The following is a 19,122-nucleotide window of genomic DNA, read 5'->3' on the forward strand; positions in this document are numbered from 1 at the left end:
ATAGTGAGTAGAAATCCCAATTTACATTATTTCAATGTCTATTGAATTAATGGCGCTGTTGTATGCTATTTAAAGAGAACATATTAAACACTTGATGGTGAAGGTGCTTTTATAACTCCTAGTTCTGTTCATCTGAAAAGTTCATTCTATGGTGGCGTCGTCCAAAATGAAAAAGATGAAGACAAACTTGCTCGTTGCAATTTGAGCTTTTCGTTTAAAAGTCTAAATTCATTTAGAAAGGTGATGAATTCATCTGAAGCCATAGATCTGAAATCATCACAATATGGGAAGAACCGGATAGAAGAGCATAAAGATGCGAGTCAAATTGATCAAAAGGCAAAGGAAAAATCTCCTCACTCATTAAATGGTTTTGATGACACAACAAATGAATCGTCAAACTCATCTACTAAATATACAAATTCTAAATCAATGAAAGAAGAAATTAAAAATATTTCAGTAGATAGCTTGAAAGCATTGCAAGGTAGCAATGGTCATAGACATGAAGATCATGCAGCTTTTGTAGACAAAAACAAATTCAGAGATCATTGCATGGAGAAACTACAATCTGACTTTATCAGTGAACAACCATTGACCGTTTTTAAACATGACAGCAAGTCCGAGAAAGCCTCTACTTCCGAGGATGTTAAAAAAACAGTGCAGTTGGGAACATTCCCTTTCCTTGTGTGAACAGCATAAGCAAAGAACGTAACCGGCTTTCATATTACGACAATCATCATTTGGGAAATCTTACACTAGTCTCTGCAGATAAAAGTTCAAGTTCCATTTGCCTATCCAAACAATCTTCAAGCATTGTCTACCCACCGCCACCAAACCAATGGTTAGTTCCTGTCATGTCTCCATCTGAAGGTCTTGTATATAAGCCAATCATTGGACCATGCCCTCCAAATGCCGGCGGCATCATGACACCACTTTACGGAGCTTGTGGTGCATTGAGCTTGAATCCAGGAACCAAAGATGTTTTAGATCCATCTCTTACGAGTTTTCATCAAAAGATTGGAATCCTTTCTGGTTCATCATTACCACAACTGTTACCACCATTCATTCTTGGAAGATCTGACGCAAATATTGAAAGAAACAAGAGTATGAGAGCTGAATTATTGAAACTCACAGCAGAACAAGTTGAAGAGTTAAAGAAAAAGGCTAATGAATTTGATATTCCAAAAGGGTCAGTTCACACCAAAACCTGCCTTGCTGTAAACCAAAGCTGAAGACGAATACATGGGTCAGCAGCAAGTAGAATCGCCGACATATTTGGTGATCTTGCAGCAGCATACCACTGATTTACACTGCTATCCTGCCAGAAGTTAGCCCCTGCAATTCAATAAAAAGAACCAACTCAGTTCAGCTCATGTCAAGATGGAATTTGCAACATGCTACAAAGCCATAAAAAATTTAAACTTCATAGCCAATTCCTATTCTTTGAAACGCGGAAAGGCCTCCTTTCCGGACGGTAATTTTCCCTTGCAATAGGAATCAGTATCCTGTCATAGACAGGGACCCATAAAAACAACACTTGCCATATCAAAATTTGAGAGGATCATGCTAGAGTTCTTCGCAATTCGAACAAATATTCTGCTGAGAACCCTGTTAGCCTCGGTGTAGTTAATTGTGATACCAGCCTCGTCCTGAAATCCCCAAATCTCAATGTTTCCCCAACAATCCGCAGCAGCATAGAGACACTAACCAAATCACATGGAAACAGTGATCGGGGTTTAAAAAAAAATTGAAAGGATTTGACGGGCTTGCGATGTCAATAGGCAATGGCAATGTTGAGAGCGCTGGCAATGTTGAAGGGAAAACTGTTATGCAAAATAGTCCAGTTTCTAAAGAGATTGCAGCTTCCAAAATGATGGTGCCAGTTACCCAAACCAGTGTTGCAGAAAAGTTTGTTAGACCTGTACTTTCTTCATGTATGACCACATCATTGGAGCTGAGGAACCCTTCAACTGTTCCAGTTGGTGCTCCACAACCTTGTGGAGTTTTTGCCTCCCGAACCTTGGATGCAGAATGAGCGTGAGCTGAAACGAGAGTAAAGGAAACAATCAAACCGTGAATCTGCTAGAAGGTCCAAGCAAGAAAAACAGAATATGAGCGTTAAACCAATGCCATGTGAAGACCAAAGCTCTTCTTGTTTTCATCGTTCTCACTGCAGTAAAACGCGAATAATTACCAAGTCGGTTAAATTTCAAAAAAATCTCAAATTGGCATTAAGACAAAAAACGAAGAAGAAAGCATGAGTTCAGAATACCTTTTCCAAATCTAGCATCAAAGAGACCAATCCAAATTCTGAGCACCGAAAGGACTTGGCAGAGATACTTCTTGGATCCACCATACCAAACTGAAAACCCTAATTTGTTGAACATAAATAGGGAGGAAGAGAATCAGTGAAAAAGGAGACGAAAAATTGGAAAGGCTTGAAAACGAAACCCTAAGAGAAATTGGAGGCGGACAAGAACTCCACCAAGAACCCTAATCCCCAAATCAAAAAGAAACCAGTATCTGAAGAGGCGAAGGGAGAAGATTCGATCATTACCTGAGCCGTCATCGTCGCCGAAGGTGAGCTTTTACTTGAGTCTCTTTGAAACCAAATTTGTGCATTTCTTATGAGCGATTGAGAGAGAACCTGAGAGGTGATGAATGATTGAGGATAGTATCATGAGAGTTGAGGGTGAAAGCGCGATTGAGAGAGAGATTCATGGAGAATGGGTTTTGACGAGAGAGACATGAGGCCGAGAGGGTGATTTTTGTGAAAGTGAGATTGGGAGAGAACGAAGATGGAAGCATCTGTTAAGCTATTTCAATTTTCTTCTTTAATTTATTTTTAAACAGAATAAATTTTGGAAACCATTAAAAGCTTCGTTTAAACTTCCTAAGTTTTAGTTAATAAATGTTTTCTTATTCTCCATTCATTAGTCCATTGAAAAACCCAACAGCCAGGCGGCTAGGGTATCTTTTCTTGGTTTCTCCCATTTGGTAGTCCAACAGACTACTTCATTTTAGTTTCTATTTTCTTTTTTTAAAAAACTTTTATTCCAATTTGTTCTGGTTTATATACCCAAGTGTTTGTTGTAAATAATAACTAATCATAAATGGCCTAGTGGAGAGAGGGTAGTTTCATAGTCTTTAGTGGAGTGGGTTCGATACCTATATGTAGCATTTTATTTCTTTTAGCATTCATTTTTTTTATGTTTATGTTTTATTATAATTTCTCCTATACTCATAGTTTCATTATTGTTTAATAACACAAATTTGATTTCTTTTAATTTCATCATCCATTCAAAACCGCTTTAAACTATTAAAATCACACTTTTCTCGATTCAATGTCGAGCCCATTTCCATACCCTTGTAAGTCGATTGCTTTTAAGCATCGCCATCAACCTCACATAGCTTACTCTTGGGCTTTCTTACAATGAGCCGGTTCTCTTGCACTTACACTCATACATTGCATTATTTGTTTGTTTGGGCCTGATTTAATTATTTCATGATTTTTGAATCCCCATTTGACAAAATGTACCCACTTCCCCGACGTGTAATAATTTTGTACTATTTTATTTCTTTATTTGTTTGACTGTTTAGTTAGATACTAACACAAGAATAAAATCAACCATTTCCAAAAAAATACAAAAATATGACTCGACCCAACGTCGAGTATTTTCTCAATAAACAAATCAATTCATTTCTCCCTCCCATTCTATTCCATTTCTTTCAAACTTTCATCAAACGCTTGATTCAACGTCAAGCCATTTTTTCTAATAAAAACTCAAAAAATATTAATTCATAGTTAAGACTTTTCAATAAAGATGGAAGTGGAACGTGGTGTATACCGCGCACTCCTGAGACTAGGATTCGAGATGTATATCTCGCCAATCCTAGCTCTCGCCATCATCCAAATTTATCCACTGTGTTTTCTCTCAAACACTCATTCAAATTTCTCTTGAACGTCCATCAATACTTGATCTAGGGTCAAGTCATTTTCACAACAAAAACTCAAAATAACTAATTCTTATTTAACACTTTTTCAATAAAGGTGGAAATGGAACATGGTGTATACCATGCACTCCTGAGATTAAGATTTGAGACGTATGCCTCGCCTATCTTAGCTCTCGCCATCGTCTAAAATTGTCAATGCGGTTTCTTCAAACCCTTTCTCAATCAAACCTAAAAATACTTAATCTCTAGTAAACACTTTTGCCAACAAAGATGGAAATGGAACATGGTGTATACCGTGCACTCCTGAGGCTAGAATTCGAGATGTATATCTTGCTCATCCAAGTTCTCGCCATCACTCAGAATACATCCAACCAATCAAACTCTTTTTCGCCACCGTGTGTAAGACCCCAATTTTGTCCCTAAGATACCTCATCATATCATATCATATCCTTGCATTGCCTCAAGGATCATTGTGGACCTTGCTTGCTTTCTTGTGGGTGGGTTATCTTTTGAGATGGTTTCTTGATCACCAAGCATGTTTTGCATTTGTATATCATTGCTTTTCATTTGTTTACTAACCAAAAGTACAAAAATATGTCATCTAACCTGGTTACTTGCAGATGAAGCAATTACAGGTCAAGGCATTCAATGCCTTTCAATGAGCAATAGATGGTGGCCATTCTGAAGAATTTGGACCCCACAGTCATTAATCAAGAGTTCATATGAGTTGTGATATCATTTGGAATCAAAATCTCAGGTGGTAGAGGCTTGAATCTCATCAAGGCATTCTTCAGTCAACTGAAACCCTAGCCAGTCAACTACAAAGTCAACTGTGGATTTTGGAGGTGGGAAGTGATGGGAGATACTTCATTCATGTTCAAACAAGTCTCATTTGACATTTCAAACACTCTCTTTGAAGGATTTGAGGTCCAGTCAAAATTTGCCAAAAATAGAAAGTGACCTATAATTTGAACTTTCCAAAAATGGAAAGGTTTTCATCCAACTTCAACTTCAAATTACATGACCAAAAATTCTTCAAATGAAATTTTGTTGAACATGAAAGTTGTAGATATTTCTCTCCCATTTCCAAAATGTTCAAGAACATCAATTTCTCATTTGTGGTTGAAGAGATATGATCAAAATATGGCCAAGTGTGGATTGAACTTTAAAAGGGCATAACTTTCTAACCATTGCTCCAAATCATGTGGCTCTTTTTGCTAAATTCTTGTCATGACCTATAATTTCATAATCTTGCATTGCATTGCATCATTTCTTATTTCATGATCATTTGCAAAAATCTTGATTTTTGGAGGGAATTTCTAAAATTCAAAATTGGTAATTCATTTGAATATTTTACAATTGCCAATAACTCCAAAATGTCATTTTAAGTGAATTTGAACTAAATTCGTGCACTGTTCATTAACCATTCCCATGCAAAGGTGAAAATGCCAATTTGTCCAAACACCTCCATTCTCCCTAATTTTTCATTAAGCATTTGTTAATCTTGATTAAGCATGACTAATTAGGAGTATATAACCTCAAACCCTAAGAGAAAATGCTAACGACAATTCACAAATTTCAGATCTACAAAATTTCTCTCAAACATTCTCTCAATTTTTCTCACAATTCTTCAAAGCAATTGCATAATTCTTGCTTCATTCATCATCTAGCATCATCACTGATCATTATTCAAGCAAGGTTCAAGTGGATTCGTGCAAATTCAAGTTGCTCAAAGCAAGAACATCAACAATGGTGGATTCTCCAATCTGTTGAATCGTGCTCAATTGGACATCAAGAACTCCTCCAATCCACTCCACAAGCTTGCTAGAGGAAGATCTAAGCACTACAAGGCCAGGAACTCGTGGATTTGAAAGCTGCTCTTCGAGAGGTGTTGAAATCGATCCTCTCTTTTCTTAATTTCATTATGTGAATCTTGTATATCTCTCTCTTGTGAGCATGCTGAGCTTTAAATCACTTGATTCCATCCATTATTCATGAAGTTTCGAAGAATTAAAGTTTGACATGAAAATTTACTTTGATCGATCCATGCGATTCTTGATGTTAAATGTTATGCCAATGATTGATTCATGTTCTAGTTTGTTTAGGCTTCATGAATATGTGCTCATTTCAAATTTCTGGAAAAAAATGTTCATCCACGTTCATGTATGCTTGCTGTTTTTCTGGAAAATTTGAAGAAGATGATGCATGTGCTATGGCAACGGTTTTCTGGATGATTACGCCACGCTTTTCTGTTTTCTGAAATTTCGCTAAAACCGTTGCCAATTGCTAGGGTTTACGTACTATTGGTTGCATGGGAGCTTCATGCTCCACTCTGATTGGCCAAGGCATTTGTTAGTAAAACGGTGCGTTTAGGGATTAGGCGCCAATCATCAAATTCAAATTAATTCCATATTATTTCAATTAATTCATTTTCCTTTTCAATTTTTATTTCATTTTTATTTTGCATCTTCAAAAAATCATAATAAATCAAAAAATGATCCAAATGACATGGGGATTTTTGATATGGTTTTCTCTTTTCCTCTAGTTTTTTATCAGCATGATAATCAAAGTTGTTCATGGCCTGGATTTAATTTTGCTTAGGATTCTTGTACATGTATGCATTTTGACATTGCTTTGCCTTTTCCTTTGTGAAATAATGAGATTTAATCCAATGCTTCTGAAAATTTGTATGATGAAACTACACTCTTTGATTGATATTTTGGTGTTGAGTTTGCATTTTTATCATTTGGGGTTTCTGGTTTGTGAATTTTCTAAGTAGGTGTGACAATTTGTGTCACACCTTTTGATGTTCATCTTATGCTATGTGTTTACCCTATCAAATGATGCTCAATTGTTCTGATTTTTTGCATGCTGATCATATGACATGTCTTGAATATGCATGAATTTTTCCAGATTTTTGTGAATCATTTTTGATTTAATTGGGATTTTCCTTGCTGGTTGATCACATGTGGACTTTGAAATTGTCTTGAACTTAGAATGATCATGAAATGCATTTGGTAAATGATATTGATGTGAGACTTTTTGCTATGTGTCAATAATTGTTTGAAGTTTCATCATGTCAAATTTCAGCTTCTGTTTTGAATTTTTTCCTCATCTTTGACCCTAGGCTTTGACCTAATGGTTTGCCTCTCATCTTTGAGCTTTGTTTTCAGGTTAATCACTCAAGTTCCATAGTTGTTGATGCTCCATCATTTGGGCACTTGATGTTTACCATTGTCTAATAACATTGTGTGTTTTGTAGGGTTGTTAACTCATTTGAGCTTGACTTGTGGCTTATGCCTTTGCTTATTGGGTTTGACTGTTGATATTAATGTTGTTTGTTTGTCTGTACAGTTGAACTGATTTGTTTGATGTTTCCACAGGTACATAAGTTGCTTAAGTTCACTTTGAACTTGCTTTTGCTTGGTTGCTTAACCAATTAGGTATAACCTCTCTTCTTCATGTTGTCTGGAAGACCTGGCATGTTATGTGGTCAGGCACCTGTCTGAAGCCCTCCTTAAGAGGCAATGTCTTTGTGTGTTTAATTTTGTGCTAAGTAGGAAAAGTCCTTTGATAAGGCAATTGGCAGATAGAAGAGATGTGTAGTCCATCTCCTGCTATTCAGTGTGTCATCCCTTTGCTCACATAACATGTTGATGCATTGTGGATCTTAACCCAAGATCTATAGAGTTTAATCTTTGTGGAGAAGAGTTCCAACTTTCTGAACTCCCGCACCTTCTATTATTCAAAAGCTCTCCCTGACCAGGGATAAGAGCTATGAGGCACACCCCTCATCTCCTTTTCATCTGCTTCACCTTAACTCTCAATGTTAAGGTTAAGAGCACAACTTACCCCATTCCAGTTGACTGTAAAGTCTAACCTTGTTTGAGCCTAATTGCTTGTATATAGTGTGTGCTAATTGACTTGTTTGGTTGATTGCTTGATTCATTTGTGCATACTTGCTTATGTGTGCCTTTGTGCATTTATCATCATTAATTGTACATCATTGCATGATCATTGTTCATTGCTTTGTGACATTCTTGCTTTGCCCTTTTGAGGAGTCAACTGTAAGTCCATTTATTGGCAGTTGTTTCCTATGACCGTTGAGGAGTCAATTATAAGTCCAGTTATTGGCATTTGTTTCCGGTGATATGGTAGGAGATTGGTGTAAGTCCAGTTGATTGGCATCCGGTATCCATCCTTTGTTTTGGCTTAGGAGATTAGTGTAAGTCAATTGTAAGTCCATTTATTGGCAGTTGTTTCCTATGACCATTGAGGAGTCAATTGTAAGTCCAGCTATTGGCATTTGTTTCCTATGATTTGGTAGGAGTCGAGTATAAGACCATTTATTGGCAACTTGTTTCCTCTTTACTTTTGTTTTGCTTGTTATGTGTGAGGAGTCAATTGTAAGCCCATTTATTGGCAGTTGTTTCCCATGATCATCCTTTGGAGATTGGTGTAAGTCCAGTTGATTGGCATCCGGTATCCATCCTTTGTTTTGTGCTTCAGTGAGATTAGTGTAAGTCCAGTTGATTGGCATCTGATATCCATGTTTTGTTTTGCTTTAGGAGGCTAGTATAAGTCCATTGAGTGGCATCTGGTATCCGTCTTTGTTTTAGGAGATTGGTATAAGTCCAGTAATTGGCATCCGGTATCCGCTTTTGTTGACCTTGCCTGATACTTTGTTTATCTGTTATTTGCATTGTTACCTATTCCAAAGGAATCACTTGGATCATCTTCCATATGATTTCAAGAGGTGAACATCTAAGAAGTTTTACTCCCTCACCCTTCCATTTTTGTGTGTGTTTTCAAAACTCTCTTTTCACATGATAATTCAAATCTTGACATTTATTGTGCAAACATTCTCATTTCTTTTCAAACTAGAAAACTAGGCTTTAAGCCTTTGACTTTTCAAACTTCATTTTCTTAATACTTCTTTGAATCAATTTAATCATACTTTGACCATACTTTCATGAATACTCAAACCAATTAATCTCACTCACTCAATTGCTTTTGTGGCCCAAGCCCACTTCTCACTTAAGTTTTCATGCATTAGCCATAGGTTTGATTTATCCTAGTTGGTTGATGTTAATCTCACCTTTTGTCCTTAGTGATCGAACTGTAAGACTTCCGTACTGAAAACAGGGTTAACCCCTCTAGTACGTTGAAGCTTTTCTCACATGGTGGACTTGTTGTTTGTATAAGGTTGAGTTTTCTCCCGTGGATAACGAAAGACCTTAGGGCTTTTGTTTAAAATGAACCCACTCATATTTTGGAAATCTTTTAGCCGAACTACGGCGTTTTGATCCTTACCTTCCATGGAAAGGTACGTAGGCAACGGGTTCATCCGTTCAAACACAAAAACAATAAAAGTTGTATATTCTTTTCTCATCCCTTCCATCATTGTTTGCACAATATGTCATAGACAAATAAACTTTTTATACAACAAGTGTGAAAAGAGGTTCCCTAGGAGTACCTAGGACATTTTGGGTGCCTAACACCTTCCCATTGCGTAATTAACCCCTTACCCAGATCTCTGACCTTTTCATTAGTTTTCTATGTGTAAAACTTCTTAGGCTTTTGTTCGCTTTTTAGCCAATCCTTTGGATAAATAAAAGTGCGGTGGCGACTCTATCTTTGTATGCTTTGCTTTTGATTTAATCAATAAATCATAAAGTGACGAATACCCCGCTACACCGTGCGACTAATCAAAGAACCTTTTTCATAAATGAAAGATATATTATCTTAAGTGATACAAAACAATGTTTCGGCCACGATTGTTTAGTCGAGATAAGTGACGCTTTTCCGAATGTAGATTTATAAATCCGTTCGATGTGTGGTATGCGTCCACTCCTCATCTGTTTTGGGTAAAACAATGTTTTCATCGGTTAATACAATATAGCTTTCTCTAAAATCGACCAACAAACAAACATTTTTCTACCCAGAACTACGTAAGCCTTGATTTCTCTTTTGAGATACGTAGGAGCATGATTTATAAATCTTGTCAGGCCCACTAATAAAAAACTTAGGTTTAATCCTTCGTCAAAAATCCAAAAACATTCTCCTCTCATCCTTTCTTTCTTTCCCACCTAATAATTCGAAAAGCCTAATATTTCAACTAACACTAACGCACACAACTAACCTAATCGTTCCCGTTGAGTGCAACGGACGTGAGGGGTGCTAATACCTTCCCCTTGCGTAACCGACTCCCGAACCCTGATATTGGTTGCGATGACCATATCTTATCCTTTATTTTAGGGGTTTTATCGATATTTTCCCTTTCCCATTTTGGGAATAAATAAAGTTCGGTGGCGACTCTGTTTAGTCCATCATTGCGAGCGTGCGACTGCGCTTCGCTTTGTAGTCGTATCCCCATTTTTTTTCGAGGTGCGACACCAGGGCTGAGCATGTTTCTTTCCAGGAAACCTTTTCATTGATCATATGCTTTTGCTGCCACCAAAGTGCTAAATCATAAACCAATGTACTATCCTTCCTGTGATTCTGCACAGGATCTTGAAGATGAGATATTCCAACATCTTTTAAAACATCATTTATCTTGAGCTCCAAGGATAATCAATTAAATACTTGTACTTGGCACAAGTAGACATTGATCTTAAATCCTTTCCCAATATTCCTTTCAGATACTTCCACCATAAGAATACTTTGAAACTACTCTTCTAGTGTCAACATCTTCTGCTTGCAAGCACCTCAATAGATTTGAAAGTCTTCCCAGATTAAATTCACCCTTAGGAATGAGAGAGATGAATTCTTCCTTGCAAATGTGTCACACACCCACCAGAACCCATGTGACACAGGTCGACAGCCAACCAGACCCTCGGTTGACCGAACGTGAGGAGGTTAACCAAAACTCCCCCTCAAATTAACAATCATGGAAGCTCCACACCAATATCCATGCATTGTACACACATGTCTCAACATGACATACACCATCCCTACCAGTGGCACGTAACTCTATGAGTTACACCTATACATACTCCAGCTGGCCATCAGTACTAGTGAAAGAAAACAACACCAGTCAATAGCAGATATGCATTGCCAGAGCATACTACCTCAACCAACCTCTGAATCTTCATATTCTCACTCCTTGAAAGAACTGCCACTTCTGAGCGTGGTGTTTGAATAACAAGATTCATGGTTCCAATCCTCTTCAATCAGGTTACCCCATCATTGGTTTCTAACATCCAGGTAACTTATCTTCCAACACAGGATAGTACTTCAAGGAACAACTATCCAATCCTGATCAATCTATAGGAATAAGACAAACAGCGGGAAATTGCACCGTGTCACATCTCAACCAGCTCCACTTCTAGAGATCAGAAGTCTAAAAGTGACCTTCTTGAGCACACAAACAGTTGACCCTACCCTTGTCAACTTAGCACCCACGGATGTCTCCTCTTCCAGGTCAGGAGTAGGTTCCAAACAAAAAGTATCCCTTTGTTTGACACCTAAACACATCTGCTCTTCAACCAGTAGCTGCATACTTGTTGAACAACATGTTCTAACATTACATAGAACATTAGTTCCATCTCCTTGTAACAGACCCTCTTTGAAAATCTTCAAGGTCTTCATATACACTACCCAAAAGAGTAAAAGAATCAGTGATCAGGTGATTCTTACCATCCTGTCGTGAGAACGTCATGATGAGGGACTTGAGGAGACTCAAGTATCTTTGACATCTTCAGTAGATTATGATGAAATCTTGAATACAGCAGCCTTTCATCCACATGAGGGGAACCTTCATCAGAGTTTGAGTTTAGCCAGGTATTATGCAGTGAAAATCATAATACAACTCAACCTATGACCACGCACTTCACCAGATCAGCCTCCAAGAACATACCAAGTTTGAATATGTTTCAATACTAGCACAGTTGTTCCACATAAAGGCCAATTGCCAACCTCCAGAGACAGGCACACACAGTTCCTGTCATGAATAGTCCATCCACCTACTTCAAGGGACCATTCAGGGAAATCACAGAACCTTCCACATGTTCCAACATCAGTACTGGCATAACTCCTTGCAAGATACCCGAAAGTATCACCCATGGATCTCATCCAGAAACAGAACAGGATGCCTGCTCTAATACCAATTGAAATTCTGGTATAGTTAGAGTTCAGATGTTCTACACGAAGTCATGACATCTGATCCAACATTGTTCCTAATACAGCAAGACAGTTAGGAAAAATAAAACCCAGTACTCATATGCACTCAGTCCCAGATGTCACGACATCTGCTAATCTACCACCATGGACAGAAGAACATCCAGTTTTGTCCATCTAGTACAAAGACACAATAGAGATCAAACATAGCCCTTTTGTTTATTGATCCTGCCTAGTTATCAGCATGATGTCTCAACATTGATTTGAACATCACCTGTTCCAACATTACAGAAGGATGAACTGTAACAGACCAACCAGTCTATCAGTAACAGCAGTCAATAATGAATGTCATAACATTCTGTTTTGCAATCAGACTGCAGGGTATGTGTTAGGTCTGTTATTCCCTTCATAAACAGACTAAAACCATACTGAGTTATAACATACAGAATATAGTGTGTAGAAGGTAAAAACACCAGTAATTGTTAACCCAGTTCGGTACAACATTACCTACTCTAGGGGCATACCAAGCCAGGAAGAAGATCCACTATTAGTAGTATTAATTCAGAGTTAAACTCCCCCGTTTACAACTCCTCACTTAATCCCTACCCAATGCAATCTATACCTAGGCACTCCTAGATAGAAACCTCCAGTTTCCATTCTTGTCACTACAATTACCATGTAATGTATAGATAACTTGAACATGCTTCACAGCTTCGTTCAAGAACATAACCACTCTTTCCTACAGGCTTTGAGTTACAAATAATCTCATGCTTTCAAGCACTGAGAAACATCTGGTAACCTTCCCACAGGTTGGGAGGTTTACCTCTCACACACACCCCTAATTTTTACATTGTTTGAGGCTTACAAATCCTAGGTTACAATCTACTATTTATAACCTAACCACCCAACTGGATTTGGGCCTTCAGAAATCGCAGCAAATCTTTCCTTTGCTGTTACAGAGCTGGCAGAATTCTTCTGCTACAATCATGGTCTTCAATCTTTTATTTCCTAAAAGATCTCCATATTTGGGAACTGTATATTCACCAAATATATTTACCAAATCTTCTGATTGAATCTTCAAGATCTTCACATAGGAGATAGGATATTCACCAGATCTCCTAATTAATCACAAACCAAACCAGAATTAACTGATTCAGTTTGATACACATGTGAGATGTCACAGTCCCGATGTCGTGACATCTTACATGACATGTTGGTCCAGATGTTGAACTTCTTCAACCCAACATATTAAAACAACAGAGGTGATTACATTATTTGTTTTACAAAATTAATGTCAATCCTAAGGTACTAACAAGATCAGTTTAAGTAGGGAATGAAAAGGCATAACCAAGAGAGTAAGAGATTTAAGAAAGCTAGATTTTGAAAAGACAATTTACAGAAAATATTTTGGAAAACCAACAAGTAAGATAAACAAGTACAAAGAAAAAGTAAGAAATAACAAGAGAGAGAGAGAGAGAGAGAGAGAGAGAGGGGGGGGGCACATCGAATCCAAATAGTAAATCGTTACTGCTCTACAAATTTTACCCAGATAGCTTCGTAGCTAGCATAACAATTTTCAGACACATGGATTTTTAGAAAACAAATGTCAAAGATATTTTTCATTTAAAGAGTTACAAGTAATCCTTATACCTTTTCTGAGTCTCAGAGCCTGATGCTTTTCATAAGCCATGTGTCATCAGAGAGAGTTCAATACTTTGATGAAGCTACTTCTGATCAATATTAGTCTTTGATACTCCATATTCATAATCAAGCTTTTTAATAAGATCAGAAACCATTTCTTAGAAAAGACTTAAGTCTTTAAAAGAGATAGGGTAAAATAATAAAAAAACTCATTAATGAATTAACTTGAACAACGTACTTTATGATCAAAACTTTTGAGCCCACAATGCTTGGTTCTGAATAAAGAATAGGAACAAGGGTATAAAAGAAGGAGACAATTTAAATACTTTCCCATTGTTCTAAAATTCTCAAAAGCAGACATATCATCTAAGATAGTTATGCATCAAGGAAATAGATACATGGACTAAAGTAAATAATATCTCATCCACAAAAGTTGTCTAGATAAAAATAAGGAAATTAGACATGCCTCAGTGTAGCTTCTGAACAACTTTTGGTTTCAACGATATTCTTACTAATGAGAATTAATCTTAAAGCACTCTTTTTGTTGAACCTGGTCATTATTCAGCACAGTCATGGAGTTCAGTAGTACCAATAACCATAGTACTCTTTTTTTGCTTTTCTCCAGACTCCAACTTTCCCTCCTCTTTCAGAGTCAGATTTTGAACATATGATTTCCTCATGTTATATTTTGTAGTTATCCATTGTTCATACGTTAGGACAGATGCTCTATCTTTTCCTTTTAGCATATCTGCAAACACAATTTCAGATTTTGGTACCCATAATCTTATGGGTTCTTTTGTGTTAGTTACTCTAGGCTTTTTCTTATTATGTGCCCTTGCGTTATAGTAATGTCTAGGCTCATTCCAGACTTTTTTTATAGGAATTATGTCTTGAATAAGCTTTGACATTAGTTTCTGAATTTTTCAGAAACTTAGATCCATAATTCTTAGGTACATGTTTTCTTACAACCTTTGACTTGAAGGTCTTAGGTTCTGAATTCCTTTGACCTTTAGATCATAGTGTCTGGTTTCTTTAAAACCACTAACTTAAAGATCTTAGGTTCTGACTTCTACAGAACTTTTGATCTTGAGGTATCTGGTTATATTTCAATAAGAACCTTTGACTTCTCTGTTGTTGACTCTGATAGATTCAAAACTTCAAAACTTTCAGTAGCAGACACAAGAAAATCATTAAGCTATTTATCAGCGTAGCTTGAAAAAGATGGTTCTGAGGGTTTCTTCCATGTCAAGGTTTTGGAATCAAAACATTTTTAATGAAGGCCCGAACCTTATCCTTTACTCTTTCTTACTTAATAGATCATTGATACAAGCTTAGTTATGTTAAGACCTATTGTCAAGAAATATTTGAGAGCCATATCTTGCTAATTTAAAGGTTCCTTTGAATCCTTTTTAGCTTGAGCAGCTAGATTTATTTCCAATGTCTCAATAGTTTCTTTAGAAGATTTATATTCTTCTTTAAGAAAATCAAGTTGTTTCTTAACAACCTTCATGTGTCTTGCCTTATCTTAACAACGGCTCATGAGATCGTGAATAAAAGTAACAAGAAGAGAACGAGATAGGTTAGAATATACCTCATCTTCCTCATTAGATTTTGAGCCATAACCTGACTTAGATTCTAAATCAGAGAGTGTGTTAGCCATCAGTGCAAGGTTGGCATTTCCAGGTTCTCTGTCTGAATCTTCTTCATCATAAAGTCCATCCCATGTTTCCATGAGACTCTTCTTGAACTTGATCTTGAAACTTTCCTTCATAAGGCTTACCTTAATGAATTTTTCCTTTTTTACATCAGGACAATCATTTCTGAAGTGACCAGGCTTTTTGCAGTTGTAGCAGATCTTTGGTCATCTTCCCTTAAATACAAGAGAAACTTTTTGCAAGATATCTTGCTGCTTTCTTTGAGTCAAGCTGCAAAATTTATTAATATTGTTCTTCCTCAATAAGCAGATCAAGACATTCCTACAACAAGCATGTTTGCCCAACGAGTTGGTATTAAAGATTAAATAATTCTTTCATACTCACAAAGCAAATAACTTAAAGCAGAAAAAGGTTTCTTGATTTCCACCAATAGTGCTTTAATCATGATGAACACTACTAAAAGTATTTTCATCTCTGACTTCACTTGTTTTAGAATCTAAGATGTCAAGCTCGAATTCTGATCCAAGTAAGAGGTTGAATCAGATTAGAGTTTGACTTCAAACTTTGTTGCACAATGGAATGTAAAAGCAAAAGTAAACAAAGAGACACATAATATATTATGGTTCCTCTCAACCCGAGAGTAGTCCGGCCCCCTTGTAGCACAAGAGATTTTCATTATAGTCAACATATTACAATTGCTCAATCCAACTATAGAGAGACTTCTGCTCAAGCAAGAGACTATCTTGCCTAAACAACATGTTAAGGACTTCCTGCTCAATCCCACGGAAAGAGACTTCTTGCTCAACCATACCAGATAAATACTTTTTACTCTACCCTCAAGCATGCGACTTCAATACTCAATTACAATGATCAAGACTTCCTGCTCTACCCTCAAGCCTGAGACTTCAATGCTCAATCTAACTAGAAAGAGACTTCCTTGCTTAAGCCAACTGCTCATGACTTTCTTCTTGAACCCTTGTTCAAGACTTCTTTGCCCAAGCACTCAGCAAGATACTTTTCTTGCTCAAACACTAAGTCTAAGACTTTCACATATTCTAAACAACAGTTTAGGATAGTAAATACAAATGCACTTGATACTCTTATCAGTGGTGCACAGTTACAACACAGATTCTGATGTCTTTAATATTTCTAAGATAAACAAAGATAAGAAATCATAAGACCCTATTATACCAGCTAACATATATACAAAAGTGTTCTTGCTTGTATCAGATCCTTATTTTGTTGTGTGGTTCTGTTGACAACTTCTTCAAAGACTTCCATGACATTTGAATCTTTAGCACTTTCAGAGTTTTCAATAATAATCAATGAACCCATAATTATCAACTTGAATAACATATCCACACACTTCTTCATATCCTTGAACTTACTTTTATTGGACTAGGAAAATAGTTGTTGAAGGATTTGAACATAACGAGCAAGCTTAGTGAAGAAGTATGCTAAGAGAGACCTTGGAGACTAGCATCTGGTATGAGGCTTTGTCCACTGAATAATAGCAATGCTCTCAGTACCTTTCAAAGTACTGGGTATCTACCAAAAGGTAGAATAGACTGAAGATATCATATCTCTATTTCTCGAGCCTTACAAAACGAAAACCTAGTTGACTTTATCCAGAAATCTAGGGATTTGATAAATTAAGACTGCTTTTAGTAGAGTCTACGGATCAAATTCCCTTCATCCTTTCAGAATCTGAGTTGTCATCAGAAGTTGGGTCGAGACCAGAGTCTGATGCCTTCAGATGCTGAAGAACTACTAAAGATGTTGATCAATCAGAATCTGAGTCACTTCTTTATGGAACTGAGTCTTTTAATAAGCTTGAAACCTTGATATAGTTTGACTTCAGAACCTGCACACTTAAACAACTATTAGCAAACCCTATTTTCCTTTAAATACATTGTTATCATTAAAACCTTTTAAGGGTGTGACCAAATCTTGTTCCAACAATAAATACATATCATCTTCAATACAAAGATGTCATGTGTTTAGGGCTCTCATTTCTTCTTCAGAGATCCAAATCATTTTATTTTATTTCTTCTTCAGAGATTTGGTACATCAAACATCACTACTCATATTGTTGTCGTTATTGTTATTGAGATCCGAAATCCTAGAGGTTCTCTCTTGTTATTTTTGTTGTTTAAGCATATTTATGTTATACGTTTATTGATGTTGTTGTTGATGATGTTGTTATTTTTGTTGTTGAGAATTCGTTGTTGAGACCCTAAACTCTAGAGGATTAATCTTGTTGTTGTTGCTAGTTAAACAAAATTATATTATATGTTTATTGATGTTGTTTTTATTGATGTTGTTGTTCTTGTTGTTGAGACCCTAAATCCTAGAGGTTGTTTATTGATGTTGTTGTTGATTGGTTTTTTGGGTTGTTGTTTAATGTAAGTTATTGTTTTTGAGTTGAGTTTATTAAATTTATATGTTGTAGTTTAGATCTTGTCATAGTTTTTGAGTTTGAGATTGATATTGATATTGTGATTATGCTTTTTGTGATTCTTTGTGCAGGTCTCATCTTGTTTTATCAAGTTGAGTTTATTATATCTAATATCATTTTTTTGTCTCACTATCCCCCTCTTTAACCATATAACCTATTAAATTGATTTTGGAAATAATCATATAAAAAATTATGTTGTATTAGAAACATATCTTACACTGATTAATGTTTTTCTAGCATTTTGCAACTCATCAGTTATCTCATGCTCTTTTATGGTTAAAATATCTCTAATGCTTCTAGTTTTTGTTCAACTTTCTTTCATATTTGTTAATTTTTCAAAGCATCAAATTTTATGCTTTCAAGAATAAACTAGTAAAAAAGTAAGTATTAAATAAAGAACTTGAAACATTGAAAATATTTTAACCATGAAAGAACGTGGGATGAGTGATGAGTTACATGATGCTTCAAAATCATTTATCAATGTAAGTTGTTCTTCAAATATAAAACAATTGTTCATATAACTATTTTCCTAATCAATTTTGAGAAGTTATATGTTCAATATAGGGTTTAGTGAAATAAGCAATCCACATTAGATTTAATAAACCTAAAATTATTTTACCCGTCGATTTTATGAGAAAACCGAGGTGAAAGGGTGGTATACCTGTCAATGAAATGTCAAAACCGATGGGGCATGTGTTTTCGCCATTTCACAATTCCAAAAAGGTCTTCATGGGGATCAAACACACGACCTTTACACAATACCCATCGATTTTTTTCAAACTGAGAGATAAAATATGCACTTTTCATGACACCCTTTGTTAGCTCGCATGTGAAACCGGGATAAGACCTATTTTTCAACCAAGGTGAAAGTCATTTTTTATTGTAGTCCATTGTTTAGCTCATTCTCTAAATCCAAAGTTATTATGTTTTAAATTGATACTTTTTGACTTACATCTTCTTTTGGATTACATAAATTTATAGATATATTTTTTATTGTAGGTATTATAGTACATAATGGCTAAGTAAAGATCCTAATAGAGTCCCTCCACATCAAGACATTGAGCTCACTAATGAAAGAGAAAAATCTTTCAGAAGGGTGTTTCCTGATGTTGATGAAAAGAGGACAGTGAATATAGAGTTCGCAAACTTCTTAGATGGAAGATAAGTTTTTGACAATCTTGATGCTATTGTTGATAGAGATAAAATGAATCCAAAAACATGATGGTTAGTTCATGGTGCTCGAGCTCCATTACTTCAAAAGATTGCGCTTAAGCTACTTGCACAACCTTATTCATCATG

The 19,122-nt window shown here is 36.2% G+C and overlaps 1 pseudogene; it reads left to right on the top strand.

The window, feature by feature from the left end:
- The first annotated feature begins 851 nt into the window (after positions 1-851).
- On the top strand, positions 852-2,258 carry LOC127122331 (bZIP transcription factor 1-D-like; annotated as a pseudogene).
- The last annotated feature ends 16,864 nt before the right edge of the window (positions 2,259-19,122 follow it).

The sequence above is a fragment of the Lathyrus oleraceus genome, chromosome 2 (assembly GCF_024323335.1).
Source record: "Lathyrus oleraceus cultivar Zhongwan6 chromosome 2, CAAS_Psat_ZW6_1.0, whole genome shotgun sequence".
In the NCBI taxonomy this organism is placed as follows: Eukaryota; Viridiplantae; Streptophyta; class Magnoliopsida; order Fabales; family Fabaceae; genus Lathyrus; species Lathyrus oleraceus.